The sequence below is a fragment of the Felis catus genome, chromosome A3, assembly GCF_018350175.1.
Source record: "Felis catus isolate Fca126 chromosome A3, F.catus_Fca126_mat1.0, whole genome shotgun sequence".
NCBI lineage: Eukaryota > Metazoa > Chordata > Mammalia > Carnivora > Felidae > Felis > Felis catus.
Genome location: NC_058370.1, coordinates 86,748,039 through 86,763,301, shown reverse-complemented (window position 1 = coordinate 86,763,301; position 15,263 = coordinate 86,748,039). Strand labels below are relative to the sequence as shown.

Sequence of the window (15,263 nt, the reverse complement as noted above, 5' to 3'; positions counted from 1 at the left end):
AAAAGTCATAAAGTAACATTTTTTTAATGCTTACTTATTTCTGGGAGATAGAAAAAGAGAGAGCACGTATGAGCAGGGGGAGGGCCAGAGAGGGAGACAGAGGCTCTGAGGCAAGCTCTGTGCCAACAGCAGAGAGCCCCATGCAGGGACTAGAACTCACAAACCATGAGATCATTACCTGAGCCCAAGTCGGACACTTAACTGATTGAGCCACCCAGGCACCCAACATTCACATTTTTTTCAAATATCTGCATAAATATGACTCAGGAAATGTATTCGACCAAGATTATTTAAATAGTAGAGTTCTCAAAAACATTCACTGCAAACGTGTATTACTCCTGGCAGACCCGATCTGTTATTTTATGATATCTGTGAAACTCTGAATTCAATTCTCTTCCCACATGCTGTCAGGGGCTGTAATGGAGCTCATTCTGTGCTGGACATAGCAGGCTGGGAATCCAGAACAAGGGCCAAATTCCAGTCTCTGCTCTGCCCTCCAGATTTAACCTCACCTAAGACGGCTACTCTATTCTGGCATAAAATTTTGACATAGTAGTGACTGTTGTGCAGGATTTCTGAGAGGATTAGTAATAATGTCAATCCCCATCATACCTTCTTTCCTCATTAGAGAACTTTGCATGGGTTTAGTGGTTGGGCTTGGAAAACCAGGAAAGAAAGAATGATTGGTCTAAGGCAACCCCATTCCAACGGCAACAAACAGTTTTCAAGTGGCCGCGTGACCCACTCTGACCGATGAGAAATGAGAACAAACCTACCAAGAGGCTTGGAGAAAGATTTCCCCCCCAGGCTAAAAAGACAAAGTTAGCCTGCCACCTTCTTCCTTTCTTCTGGCCTTGGATGATGTCGGGACACCGCATCTGTAGCTATGGCTTCAAAAGGATCCTAATTATAATACACACTGTAAAGCACCAAACATGATCTCTAGGAAAACAATTCTTTAATTTTAGTGAGCACAAAAATCACCTGGGGAGTGTTTAGAAATACAGATTTGGGAGCTGCTGTATTCTAGAGCTTGAGTCAGTAAATCTTGGGTGGGGCCCAAAGCCCTTATTGAATCTAGTTACAATAAGCACCTCTGGTTACTCCCCTCAAATCCTGTTCCAGGCCCTGCTTCTCACAGAGGTGGTCCCTTGTGTGAGACCCCAGTTCCAAAACTGCCGCTCACCATGCATGCAGGCACTCATAGTCCTTACATAAATACTGATTTTGCCCCATCAGGTCCAGGCATTGTGACAGAAACAAAGACAGAGGAGACAGTATCTTGCTGTCAAGGAGCATGTATGAGAAATAACCGATACATAGTCAATTCAAAGACAGAGCGGCATGTGGTAACTTATCAGAGTTGCATGGTGGGAGAAGACAAAGCTCCCCACCCCAACCCTGCCCCCTCCCCAGTCAAATGCTCTCATGTGACTTACGCTTCCAAGGACAGATAGGATTCCAATGACAAAAGAGTTTTGCAGGCAGAGAGAGAATAGTAAAAATGAAGCTTCAGCTATGCTTTGGAAAATATTTCATTCAGGGTGGGGCTGGAGCTTTAGACCATGGAGAGAGTGGTGGGAGACAAAGGCCGGAGAGAGAATTTTCACAAATGGTTCGTTTTGTGAGCTTGGAGGCTGGACTAAATTTTCCAGGCCATGGGAAATCATACACTCACTCAGCACACACAGTAATACACACTATATGCTAGGCCAGGAGATGGAGGTTGTACAGTCCTTGCCCTCAGAGGAGCTCAGAGCTGAGGGGTCGGCACAGGCCTAGAATAAGACACAGTAAGGTGTGACCGTTCCTGTGATAGGAGAATCACAGAGAGACAGGAGCATGCATACTGGAGAGGCCCTTCACCCAGATTAAATCTGCTATCGGCACAGAGCCTGCTTCAGATCCTTTGTCCCCATCCTCTCTCTGCCTCTCCCTCTCCCTGTCACGGTGCCCCTCCCCCTCCCCTGCTGGCATACTCTCTCAAAAATAAACATTTAAAACATAAAAAATAAAAAGATAACTGTACTAAGCAATAGAACAGATGTGAAAGAAAATAGGGATCTACAATCCAGGACAGAAGTTCTAACTATGGAATCCTTGGACCTTCTAGGACCTGTCCCCCAACACTGATTGGTCCCAGCTCCCGCAGGCCTACAGAATGACCTGAATTTCTGAGCGCCCTCTCACTCTTCCATCTGGGACCAGCTCCGATCAATATGCCACACCTCCAGTGAATAATGGTCTTGCTTTGTCATCCTCAAGCCTGTACATAAACTTTTCTTCTCCTACCCACCTCCAGGAAGCCTTCTCTGACCACCCACGATGGATGGAGTTAGGTACACCTCCTCTATTGTTCCACGGCAGTCTGTGCATAGTGTATCAAATCATTTATCACGCAGTCCTAGGAGTTTTGAATTATTGATTTGCTTGTTTATCTCCCTAAGGATGGAGTCTGTGTGCTGTATTTTTGAATCTCTAGTGCCTGTCACATTATATAATAAATAAGTGAAACTTTATCCATGTGGCAGGGGCTGCCAACAGCCTGCCTAGCACCTAACGACCCTTCCCCAAAGTGCTGACCTATCTCTCCTACCTTTAAATGCTGCCCCAAGTGTTGCTACCACATGGATGGGCCTATGGAACCAAGAGCAGGACACTGTCTTGGTCCGCGCCTGTCACACTCCTCACTCATCTATCACATGGGACCCCCTGGATACTTACAAGGTTAGGATCGAGTTCATCATGGACAAGTGGTATGGACACAGGCTCTACCTCTTCCCCTCTGAAAGGTTCCAGCCCCACAGTCATCTTAATGTCCCAGCCCTGCCTATTCAGGCTGATTCCCCATTCTTAATCCATTATATGGTATAAAAGAGTGATAGAGCACAAAATATTGAATCAGACTGCTATATTCAAATCTTGATTCTACCGCTTGCTAGTATGTGGCCTCCAGCAAATTGCTCAACCCCTTTGTGCCTCAGTTTCCTCACTTATAGAATGGGGCAATAATGGTAGCACCCCCATAATACGGATGAAAATTTAATAAATAACATGCCAGTTGTTTGGCACAGGGTCAGGCTCATAGGAAACACTGGTGAATATTACCTATTAATATCTGTGACACGGAGGCTCTGACATGCAGAGGCAGAGCCCTCATTGACTAAGACACATCTGGCTGAAGACGAGGTCCAGGCTCTGGAGGCAAGGCCGGGCCCCTCAGTGCCAAGGTCTGATATCACTGCTAGGACTTCGACCTAGGGCCCTGCAAGCTGGTCTATCTAGTCTACAAGCTGGGACATATTCCATCTACCTCCTCTCTCTGCTTCTGCAGCTAAACACACATGGAACTGATCAGACCATTTAAATCAGAGCTTTCTCCACCATGCAGTTCAAGGCACCTTACATTCCTTTTGGAACTAGCTGGAGTGAAGTCAAATAAATAATTAATCAAACTGAAATGTATGACAAGAATGAGCAATTGCTATTACATCTCATTGGAAAATGAAGCATAATTGCATGTTAGCTCTTTGTATACAAATAAGAAAGTATATGATCATGTATTAATTTTGAGGTTGGAAAAATTTGATACTATACTTTTTTTTTTTAGAGAGAGAGCACAGGAGCTGGGGAGAGGGTCAGAGGGAGAGGAGAGAGGGGCAGAGGAGAGAGATAACCTTAAGCAAGTTTCATGCTCAGCACAGAGCTTAATGCAGGGCTTGATCCCACGACCCTGGGATCATAACCTGAGCCAAAACCAAGAGTCAGATGCTCAGCTAACTAAGTCACCGGCCCAGCTACTTTTCATTTCTACTTCATTCTCCCTCTTCACAAACAATGTTAAATGGGTAGATGATAGCTGTAACTCTCTATTTTAAAAAAATATGATAAAAATTCAAATAATATATAAAGGTATAAAGTGGTAAATCTGGATGAACTTTACCCCCTACCCAGTTATAGCAACCACTGTTATAGTGCATACTATTGGAAATATTTAATGCATTAACAAGCATATAGACTACAAATAGCTTCCATCATTCTTACAAAAGAAACAGCATACAATGCACACCTGTATTTTGCTTTTTAAAAAATGTATCTTCAATATCAATCTGTATCTGTTCCTATCAACCTGCATCACTTTTTTTTTTTTTTTGAGAGAGAGAAAGAGCACAAGCAGGGAGAGGGGCAGAGAGAGAGAGAGAGAGAGAGAGAAAGAAAAAGAGAGGGGGGGGAGGGGCAGAGAGAGTGGGGGAGGGAGGGAGAGAGAGAGAGAGAGGGAGAGAGGGAGAGAGGGAGAGAGGGAGAGTGGGAGAGAGGGGGAGAGAAGGGGAGAGAGGGGGAGAGAGGGGGAGAGAGAGAGAGAGAGAGAGAGAGAGAGAGAGAGAGAGAGAGAGAACCCCAAGCAGGCTCCACACTGCTAGGGCAGAGGCCAATGTAGGGCTCGAGCTCACAAACTGCAAGATCATGACCTGAGCCAAAATCAAGAGATGGATGCTTAACCAACTGAGCCACCCAGGAGCCCCTCAACCTGCATCACTTTTTAATAGCTGCATGGTATTGCACTGAATGGATGTTCCATAATTTAACCAGCCCCTTGGTGATAGATATTTAGCTCATTTCCACTCTTTTGCTGCTACAAACAAGGCTGCAGTATATATATCCTTATACACATGCCTCTACATACATATCCAAGTATACCTTTATGATAAATTCAGAATTCAAATAGCCAGAACAAAGGCAAAACCATTTTTTAAATTTTGACAAACTGACAACTTTTAGGGCAATTCTGAACAGTATACCTACATAACTGCTAGGTATCCATGATTGAGTTTAGACAGATGTCTATAAACCCCTTGAAATTGTATGAACAATGTCAAATATGTGTTTCTTTTTCTCAAGAGAACTTCATGGCTTTAATCAGATTCTCAAAGTGGTCCTAACAAACAAGGATAAGAATTACTGAGTCAAGAGATTCTTGTATAGCACCAAAAAGCATCAATAGCAGAAGTTAAAGCTAGGCAGGACCCAGAAACTTTCTGAGCCCCCTGGAGAGGAGAGGGAAGATGCTGAGGACTGATTATACCAACAGGCTTGTATCTAGTAAGGACTTCCTCCAGGGGAGATGACTCAATTACACATAAATTAGGAGAACTTGTTCCCACTCACAAACCAGTCCTTCTATGTTAGCTTCCGGTAATAATTTAATGTTACCTCTTAGGAGGAGTGAGGTGAGTGCATCAACCCAGGAATGAATCCACAGTGACTGGGTAGGGAGGTCTTTCTATTGACCTGACAAAGGGCACTCTCCGGGCCTCCTGCTCTAAGTCAGCCTGCTTATGCTGTGTTATATCTACGTCTTAAAGGGGAAGGGGAAAGTAGGGTGGATGAAGGCGTTTCCAAAGCAATTTACAGTCTGGCCTATAGCTGCAATTCTCCCCTCTTGCTGTTATGGTTCATTCTAGTGCAAACATTCACTTGGGTTCTTATGCCTAGCAAAACAGACCAAGAAGCAGTATGGCAATTTACTGACCTCAAGTATCTTGAACATTTAAAAAGAATTCTTCCAAAGTGGTGCTTCAGGTTCCCATAGCAAAAGCTCTTAGTCCAATTCAAACACTGAACACTAACATGTCACTCCTAATTTCAAAATAAGCAAGGTGGAGGCGCCTGGGTGGCTCAGTCAGTTGAGCGTCCGACTTCGGCTCAGGCCAAGATCTCACAGTTCGTGAGTTCGAGCCCCGCGTCTGGCTCTGTGCTGACAGCTCAGAGCCTGGAGCCTACTTGGGATTCTGTGTCTCCCTCTCTCTCTGCCCCTCCCCCACTTGTGCTCTGTCTCAAAAATAAATAAACATTAAACAAAAATTTTTTTAAACAAGCAACGGGCCTTAGAAATCCTAAATTATTAGGAAAATAATCTCAATATAGTAATCCATCTCAGTTTCAATTAAGCTTAAAAACAAGCAGACAAAACCCCTTTAGTTTAGACCCTTTATTTGGTCTCGGGGTGTCAAGCACTGGAAGACTATGGGGTGAATTTGATGTAATAGGTATAATAAAGAGCTGTCCTTGAGAATGGGGACAATTCCAGCTTTTACCACATTATTAGAGTTTACAGCACAATGACAGGCTAAGTTCCCCGAAGTCCTGTGTTTCTGTTAATGCTTTACTCAATTTATCAGGCATGCACATTCATTTAAGTGTTTCCAAAGCTTAGTTTCTCAAAACAAGGTCCAAGAAACACCTGAATCACAATCATCCAAGGAACCTGTTAAATATGCATTTTCCTGGACCCAACCCTCTTACACTGGATCAGAATTGTGGGGAGTGGGGCAAGAATCTGTATGCTATGCAAGCTTCCCGAGGGATTCTGAGGTACCCTGAAGTGAAAAATATGGCTTTAGAGGTCATATTAGTTTAACCTACTGCCCTTCACAGCCCCATCCAAAAGGGGCTACCAGGCCCCTGCCTAGACACCTCTGCTGAGAAAGCTCTCCGTCTCCAAGTCCACCCAGCCTAGGGGTTTCAAAGGCCACAACTTAAATTCAACAGAACCTACCATCCAACCCAGCTCTGCCCAACGCCACCATGAGTGAGTTTATTCTCTCATCCGCAGGCCAAGCCCCTCAAGAATGTAGGGGCATTATTAATACGTGTCTCCACGCCCCCCCTCATCTGTAACACAAGGTTACTAACCCTATCTCAGGTGGAAATGAAGATTAAATTATTAACCAAGCATGACTGTTATTCAAAGTCCCTCCAGGGAAGACATCACAGTGCCTATCAAATTGCCTCCATTGTAGCCCTAACTGCAGTGAAAATAAACCCTCAAGAAAAAAAAAAGAAAAAAGAAAAGAAACCCTCAAGGGCTAGCTTTGGGCCAAAGCACAGCCCAAAGCCCAAGCAGAAGAATTTTTTTAAAGTTTCCTGTTTTATATTTAAAAAGTATACAAATTCTGAATTCTACTCCAAAATATATGATTGTTTTAGCATTAAAAAGTATTTTAACCTCAAATGTCTGGGTAAAGTTGACACCCAAGGAACCCCCCCCCCTTATTTATTCTGAAGCTTCTAGTATTCCCTGGCAGTGCCTGACACTCACCTCCATCCCCCCTCCTCCCCCTAAGAGGAGCAGGCTTAGTCTACAAGCAGAGGATCAAGATGGGGAAAACAAATGAGTGGCCAGACATCAGCAAAGAAATGGGCCAAAGGATATGAGTCTATGGATGACCAGAAGGCTCACTCTTCAAGATGCTGAGGGCTGGTGTGGTTTGACTTGACTGTGCATGTTACTCTCTAACTTGCTTTCAGAGAAAAATGATCCCTAGCCAAATGTAAAAATATTTGGGAGGGAAAGTCATAGACACCCTAGATCTAATAGTCATGTGCTTGAGTGTGTGTGCGTGCGTGTGTTTCCCCAAAACAAGAGAAATCTGGCCTGCGCTGAATGTAAGGGATCTGGCCTTGGCCAGATAGGGCTGGGCTCTGGCAAGGAAGGAAGGAAGCAGATTTTGGGTGGCTGTGAGTACCCATTTTCTCGTTCCTGTTCTCTTCCTCTCCTGCTTGCTCTTTCGCCTCTCTGTCATCTGACAATTCCCTGGCAACTAAAGAGGGAGGGTTTGGCTATCAGTCGTGTTACTTGCAATGTAAGGAGGAGGTGGGATGGATAATTTGGAGGGGGGGGACCCTATCCATTCTTCCCACCCTCAGCGGGAGAGAGCAGATGGCCACTTGTCACAAAAGGTGTGGGTTACTCGTTACACCTCACAGACTTGCATCAACCTGGGAAACACTTCAAGTGGGGCAGACTGTTGAAAAGCAATAGCCTCTTGGGCCCCAAATCTCCCGCTAGTCAAAGCCAAGACAAAAGAGTGAGACCGTGCCACTCTCAGGCTCAAGTCATGTATCCCATAATAACAACTGATTCCCATGTGCCAGCCAGACATTATGCTGGGGGCATTAGATACACGACAAGAAAAGGGTAAGAAACTAGGGAAAGGGAGTAGTTTCTTAAAAAGAGGAAAGAAAGAATTCAAAAGAAAACTTAGGTATGAGAGGGAGTCGGCTGCAGGGAGTATTAACTCAATCCTTTCTAGTTAATTCCCAAAGCCAGCACAGTGCTTGGCACAATGAATAACTGTTGTGGTCTCTGGTCTACTTTCTGAGCCGTATAAACTACTCCTTCTGGAAGGTACCGGTGGATGTGGGCCGCGTTTGCCTCCGCTTGGCTCACCACCAGCGAGCCCCGGCCCGGCGGCGCCAGCTCCACCCCATAGCCGCCGAGCCCCGCCCGCAGGCCGACGACGGGCACCCCCTCCTGGGCGCGGCGCAGGGCTGTCCCCGCGAGGCTCCCCGAGGCTGCTGCGCCCCCTTCCCCGAGCCCAGGATCCCCCGTCCTGGCGCCCCCTTACCTCTAGTGCCGAGAATGGGCAGCGCTCGTCTTCTGAGGCCGCGCAGAACACACCCTTGCCGGGGCCGGACAGCGGTCTTATTCCGGGCGGACCCGCCCCACTTCGGGGTGGAGACTGAGCCCGAGTTCCTGGTTGTCCCTCTGCACACGGGACCGGAAAATCCTCCGGGGGGCGTAGCGCACCTGGGGCCAGGGGCCAGCGCCGCCGCTCCCCGCGGCCCAGCGAGGGGCCAATCTGGCCCCCAGGCCTGAGGGTGCACCGGGCACGTGCCCGCACCCCGCCGGCGACAGGTCTCGCTGTCCAGGCTCCCCGGCCTCGGCGCCCGTCCGGATCGCACCTTCTGCCGGGCACCGCCCAGCTCCGCGTCTGCCCCCGCAGACTCGGAGCAGTTGGACTCTCCGGGTCTGCGGCGTCCGGGCGCCCCTACACTCTCGGAGGTTTGAGCCCCCGGGCTACTCCGGCACCCTCCCCGCGCTCGCAGAGGCGGGAGTCTCGCCGCCAATCACAGCTCCCTCTCCGGAAAACTGCACTTTCTCTCGCCCAGCCTGCGGCCGGAAAAGTGGGAAGTGAAATCCCGGCGGCACATTTTGTTTCCCTCTTGCACATTCAAACGAATACCCCAAAAAGTTCCCAGTACTTCCACATCTCCCCTGAGGAAAACGGAGTTCCCTTTCCTTGGGGAAACCTTTGGGAACAGGAGTTCGGAGCACCCCCAGACCCATCTCTTCTCCCCGGTAAATTCCCAGGTTTGGTGCTGGTCGGTAGCCTCTAGGTTCGGCCGGGGAGCCGCGCTCACGCCTTGTAAAAAGTTTCACCTGCGCTCGTATCTGCCTCCTCGAGTTAACACTGGCTTTTTGAAGGCACCAACTGAGTCTAGGTCGTCTTTGCACACACGCCTAGTGTGGCTTCTAGCGCATAGTAGGTATTCAGTGAAAGTTTGCAGAATAAATCTTTTGAGTCTACCGGCAAATACGGATTCTATTTGACAGAGGGTAGGTAGCTTTGGTGAGTGTGTTTGCTATCCAGTGGACCAAATCCAAGTGACTATTACACCCTTAAAGCCGGAGAGGTAACATTTAAATTATTTCATTAAGATGTACCAAAAGGACGTGGTTTAACATGGTTAAGAAATGAGCTTTAGGATCAGACTGGTTTAGATTCTAGCCCTGGTTTTGATCCTTTTCTCTGCTTGATAACTTAAAGTTTCTGAGCTTCCGTTTCCGAACTAACCTAGAGGAAACAAAATCAGGAGGAAAAAGAATGAAATGGGATAATTCATTTCCTGAGTGACTAGAGAAGACTATTGCATCCCTGAAAAATTAACAATTAGGCTACTCTAAAAAAAGTAAAAGGTTGGGAATGGAGCTGATGCACTCTGCCAAAATCACCTTTACTCACGGCTGCCCCTTTCTCCCATAACCGCCCTCACATCAGGTTGAGGAGACATAGTCAAAGCTAACTTTATGGGGTACAAAAGGCCAGGAATACATTTGTGATACCCTTCATATTCAAGAGCTCCGGTGGGCTTAGGCTTGGGCTAAATTTCTGCAGAAACCACACCTGTATTCTGCATCTTCCTTTGCATTACCCTGCTTGTCTCAAGTACAGGTTTTTCCTGAGAGTGCTCCCTTACTGAGGAAGGCACTTACACAAGAATCTTCATCTCAGGTTCTGCTTCTAGGGAGCCTGATCTAAGACAATGTATTTTATTTTATTTTAATTTTTAAAATTGTTCTGCATTTGAGAGAGAGAGAGAGAGAGAGAGAGAGAGAGAGAGAGAGAGAGAGAGAGAATATGAATGGGGGAGGGGCAGAGAGCTAGAGGCACAGAATCTGAAGCAGGCTCCAGGCTGTGAGCTGTCAGCACAGGGCTCGAACTCATGAACCGCAAGATCATGATGGGAACTGAAGTCAGTAGCTTTGCCGACTGAGCTACCCAGGCGCCCCAAAGATAGTGTATTTTAAAAATTAATGTAATTGTTGAAATTAAAGACTGGAAGGAAACTTTAAAGATAGCAGAATGAGCACATGCATTGGCCTCAGTTCCCGCTTGAAATCCAACTAAAGCAACTGCAGATTAAAAACAAAAATCTCACAAGAACAAGGTAACAAGAGAGGAAAAAGAACAAAACTTTGGAAGCTGGAAAGCAGATAGACATGTGTTAATTGACTTAGCAGACCTGAGAAAAAGAATTCTCAAGCCCAGAGTAGGTAAACGTGAGAAGCAACTGAGAGGGGCTCTTGGGTGGCTCAGTCGGTTAAGCCTCTGGCTCTTGATTTTGGCTCAGGTTATGATCTCACAATTTGTGGGTTCAAGCCCCACGTCAGGCTCTTCACTGACCGTGTGGAGTCTGCTTGGGATTCTCTCTCTGTCCCTCCCCCACTCATGCGCGCGCTCTCTCTCTCTCTCTCTCTCTCTCTCTCTCAAAATAAATAAACTTAAAAAACAGAAGCAACATGAAATTGCAGAACTTCTCAGGATGCGTACTGAGGTACCATGTGCTTCTGAAAGTAGATATATACTTAAGAATAAAAACAGTGTATATTTTCGAAGTCTGTAGAATCCCTAGTACTGCACAGCTGCCACTACCCCCTCATACTTTGGCAAATGACTGAAAATATATTCTCTTGAGGGCATAAAGCAGAGGATCTCTTGAATGGGACTGACCAGGTGTAGTCAAGTTATTCTGGTTATTTAAGTTTCCCTAGCAAAGTACCTCAAAACTTGGTAACCTAAAACAATGATCATTTTATTGTATCTCATGTTCTTGCAGGTCTGAATCTGGACAAGTCTTGGCTGGGCAACTCTTCTGTTCTACATGACATCAGCAAAGGTCACTTAGCAGTATTCAGCTGGCAGATAGGCCATTCTGGAGGATTCATTCACGTGTCTGGTATCATAGCAAAGTGAGCTGGGAGGCTGATCTCAGCTGGCACTCTCCACCAGAGCATCTAAGCATGCTCTCTCCACATGGCAGTCTCAGGGTAGTCGTGTTTCCTACTGAGAGGCTCAGGGCTCCCAGAAAGGATACTCTAAGAGATCCTTTATCCAGGAAGACATTATTAGGCTTCTTCTTACCTAGGCTTGAAAGCCCCTGAATGTTATTTCCATTGCATTCTATAATTCGTGCAAGTCACTAAGGCCAGCTCAGATTCAAGGGAAGGCAAATTAGGCTCCATCCCTGAATGGGGGGACTAACAAAAATTTGCCATGTTAAATAACAAAAATTAAACCAAGTAAATTTTAAAGATCTAATTGGCTTTATTAATTGATTCACGGATCAGGCAGCATCCTGTCTAGTAAGTAGGGGGGAACTCCAAAGGCCCACAGAAAAGGAAAGGCTTTTAAAGGTAGGGAGAGAATGTAAAAAAGGAAATTATTAGCAAAGAGTCCATTGTTTTAGACAAGGTTGCCCTCCTAAGGGGAACAGAAGGGGTCTATCAGTTAATTTCCTAGTGCTGACCAGGAAATTCCATGACTGGTTAAAGGTTACGTTCCTGGGAGGTTGGAAATTGCAGTCCGGTTAGCTATTAAGTCTTGGCTTAATGACTTGGGGCCTTGTCCTACATGATGCCATTTTGGCCCTGTGGTTTTCTATTTAACAGCGGCCATACTTAGCTAGGGAAACTGTACTGATATTGACGATCTATATGAAACTTAATATGATGAATATTGAACTTGTCAGTATTCTTCCTTCAAAGGGCTCCTACAGCATTGGTAGCCAGAGTACAGAATTTGGAATATTCTTCTTTGGGGAGAGTAAAGACCTAAAGAGATTGTCATCAGGTGTTCAGTGAAACCGGAACAGCCCTTTAGTGAATTTCCCTTAGCGAAGTCCTACCTGCATGCATAGAGCCTCCAGGTAGCATTTAAGATGTCACTCCTAGGGTTGCTAGATAAAATAGAGGACACCTAGTTAAATTGAATTCCAAATAAACAATCAAAAACTTTTTACTAAAGTTTAAATACATATCTACTCTAAGTATGTCCTTTATCTAAAATTCAAATTTAACTAGGTGTCCTGTTTTGTTTTGTTTTGTTTTGCTCTGACACTCTTAAATAAGAACAGACAACTGAAGGTCATCAGAATTTAAGGGCAGGATCTGACATAAATCAGAATGGAAAAAAGGAACTTTGAAGAAACAGAGTAGAGAGAGAGAAGAAAACTATAAAAAACCCATTATCAATTTCCTTTGAGAAATAAAAAGAATGAGAATAAAAATAGAACAGATTCTCTAAAAATGAAACACTCAGAGAACCAAACAGAGCTGTTGTAAATTAAAAATATGATACCAAAAACGAAAAACTCAATAGAGTGGTAGGAAGATAAAGAAATATTCTAGGATGTATAGAAAAAGGCAAAAAGAAGAGAAAGAAGTAAGAAATGATAAAAAATTTGAAAGCCAGCCCAAGACATCTGGGAAACAGAGAAAAAAATCAATTAAATAATCCAATTATATATTTTTAAAACTACAGGGTATTGTTATCCGAAACTGGGTTTGCCTCTTGGTGAGTGTGGAGCCAACAGACACAACCAGGTCAAAGAATAGGAAAAGGAACTGTTTTACTTGTAACATGTAAAGGAGAACATTGGAATATTTCACCAAGTAGTGTGTCCCTGAACAACACTAGGGAAGTTATAAGCTAAGAGTTCATAGACATTTGGAAGGGGCTTATGCAGTGATGCATTCAGCAAGGAATTTTGGCAAAAGTCATCTTTGGGTAATAGAGTCCAACTTAAAGTCACAAAAAGGCTGGCAAGGGTCAACATCATCAATTCTCTGGCTCCAGTTGGCCTGGTATCTGAGAACTCAAAGGAGTTTAAGAGCTTACAAAGTTTTTTTTTTTTTTCTTCAATTCCACATATGAGTGAAATTATATGTGTTTGTCTTTTTTTTTTTTTAACGTTTATTTATTTTTGAGACAGAGAGAGACAGAGCATGAATGGGGGGAGGGTCAGAGAGAGAGGGAGACACAGAATCGGAAGCAGGCCCCAGGCTCCGAGCCATCAGCACAGAGCCCGATGCGGGGCTCAAACTCGTGAACCACGAGATCATGACCTGAGCGGAAGTTGGACACTTAACTGACTGAGCCACCCAGGCGCCCCTAGAGCTTACAAAGTTAACTCAAGAATTACATCAGGTCAGTCTTCACTTTTGAATCAGCCCTGGGAGTTTTACCACTGATTTATTGTCCCTGATGTGATTAGCCTATCTCCAGGCTTGATAATGGCTGTTTGATCTTACATTCTTTCACAACATGGTAGGGGGCCTAAAATGACTTCTCTGTCTTTTTCTGAGGACCCCTAATTCTTTCTGCTTGCAAATTGAGTTTCCACATTGAAAGTGCTCATTGAGTCCAACACAATGGAAAAAAAACCAGAATCATATCAAGGTACATCATAGTAACATTTCAGAAGACCAGGGATATAGAGAAGATCTTACAAGCACCCAGAGGGAAAAAATGAGATTACGTACTGTAAGGGGGGAAGAATTTCCTCTGCCCTTCAGGGTCCTTCTAGGTGGACTAAGAATCAAATCAACATGAGACAGGTTAACAGGAGAAAGTCAAATTTAGTAGCATACATACACAAAATCCACACAGACATGGAAATTCCAAAGACAGTGGTGTTATATGACACTTATATGAGATAAGAAGAGGGGTAGGGGTCTGAGGATACAAAGGGGAGAAAGACCATTAGCAGGAAGGTGAGAGGAGGTGTTTGGAAAACAAAAGTTGCCCTATTATGTGGATAAGTTTCTTGGGTAAAGAGGAATATGTTAATAGCTCTCTTCCTGGTACAGGCAGGCAGTTGAGGGGGAGGTAAAGAGCTTTTCTTAAATCTCCTGGGTTTCGATTGTTTAGCTGAAAATAATGTTCATGCCAAAGCAGCCCATTTTGGAGCAACCTGCCATTGACCCCTACAAAACCAAGGATCAAGAGCCAGAATGGCATCAGATTTCTCTATTGCAACACATCAAACTGAAAGACAATGGAATAATGCCTTTACAATTCTGAGAGACAATTTCCAACATAGATTCTCATAGCCACTCAAGCCATTGGTCAAATGTGGGGGTTCATAAAGATATTTTCAGCCATGCAAGATTTCAAAAAATTGATCTCCCAAGCACCTTTTCTTTATTTTTATTTTTTAAAGTTTATGTATTAATTTTGATAGAGATGGCACAAGTGGGGGAGGGGCAGAGAGAGAGGGAGAGAGAGAGGATCCCAAGCAGGCTCTGCACTGTCAGCACAGAGCCCAATGTGGGGCTTGATCTCACAAACCATGAGATCATGGCTTGAGCTGAAATCAAGAGTCAGACATTTAACCAACTGAACCACCGAGGGTCCCCTCCCATGTGCCTTTTCTTAAGAAGCTTTCAGATGGTATGTTCCATCAAAATAAGGAGGTAAACCAAGAAGATTTTTTAAAAAAATTCTTGAATAGTGGATTGGACAACAGAAACTGAATGGCAGGGAAGAGTTGTCAGTTGACACTATAGTCATTGAGCTCTAATTTTCTTTAACTGTAGAGTATAGCTAACATTTACATAAGCACTTACCATGTGACAGTCACTATTCCAAGTACTTTAGATATACAGTTTTAATCAATTAATTCTCACAGCTTTATCAGTTAGATGCTTGCATAGAGTAGGTGCCAATAAGTATTACTATGGATGGTATACCATCATTTTTTTTAAGTTTATTTATTTATTTTTGAGAGAGAGAGAGAGAGAGAGAGAGAGAGAGAGAGAGAGAAAGAGAGAACAAGTGGGGGAGGGGCAGAGAGAATCCTAAGTACTGACAGTGCAGAGCCTGACACAGGGCTTGACCTCACTAACCACGAGATCATGA

General features: G+C 44.6%; 1 protein-coding gene across 5 annotated transcripts in view; it reads right to left on the bottom strand.

Annotated features, from left to right (window-relative positions):
- Positions 1 to 15,263, bottom strand: part of ANXA4 (annexin A4) — a 160,855-nt gene that overhangs the window by 52,523 nt on the left and 93,069 nt on the right. For 2 of the 5 annotated variants that reach the window (XM_045054335.1, XM_011281114.4), the window contains exon 1: positions 8,409 to 8,541. The exons of the other annotated variants lie outside the window; for them this stretch is intronic. The gene's annotated coding sequence lies outside the window, so the exon portion shown is untranslated. Of the gene's footprint in view, positions 1 to 8,408; positions 8,542 to 15,263 lie in introns of those variants that run through there. 5 annotated transcript variants of the gene reach the window in all.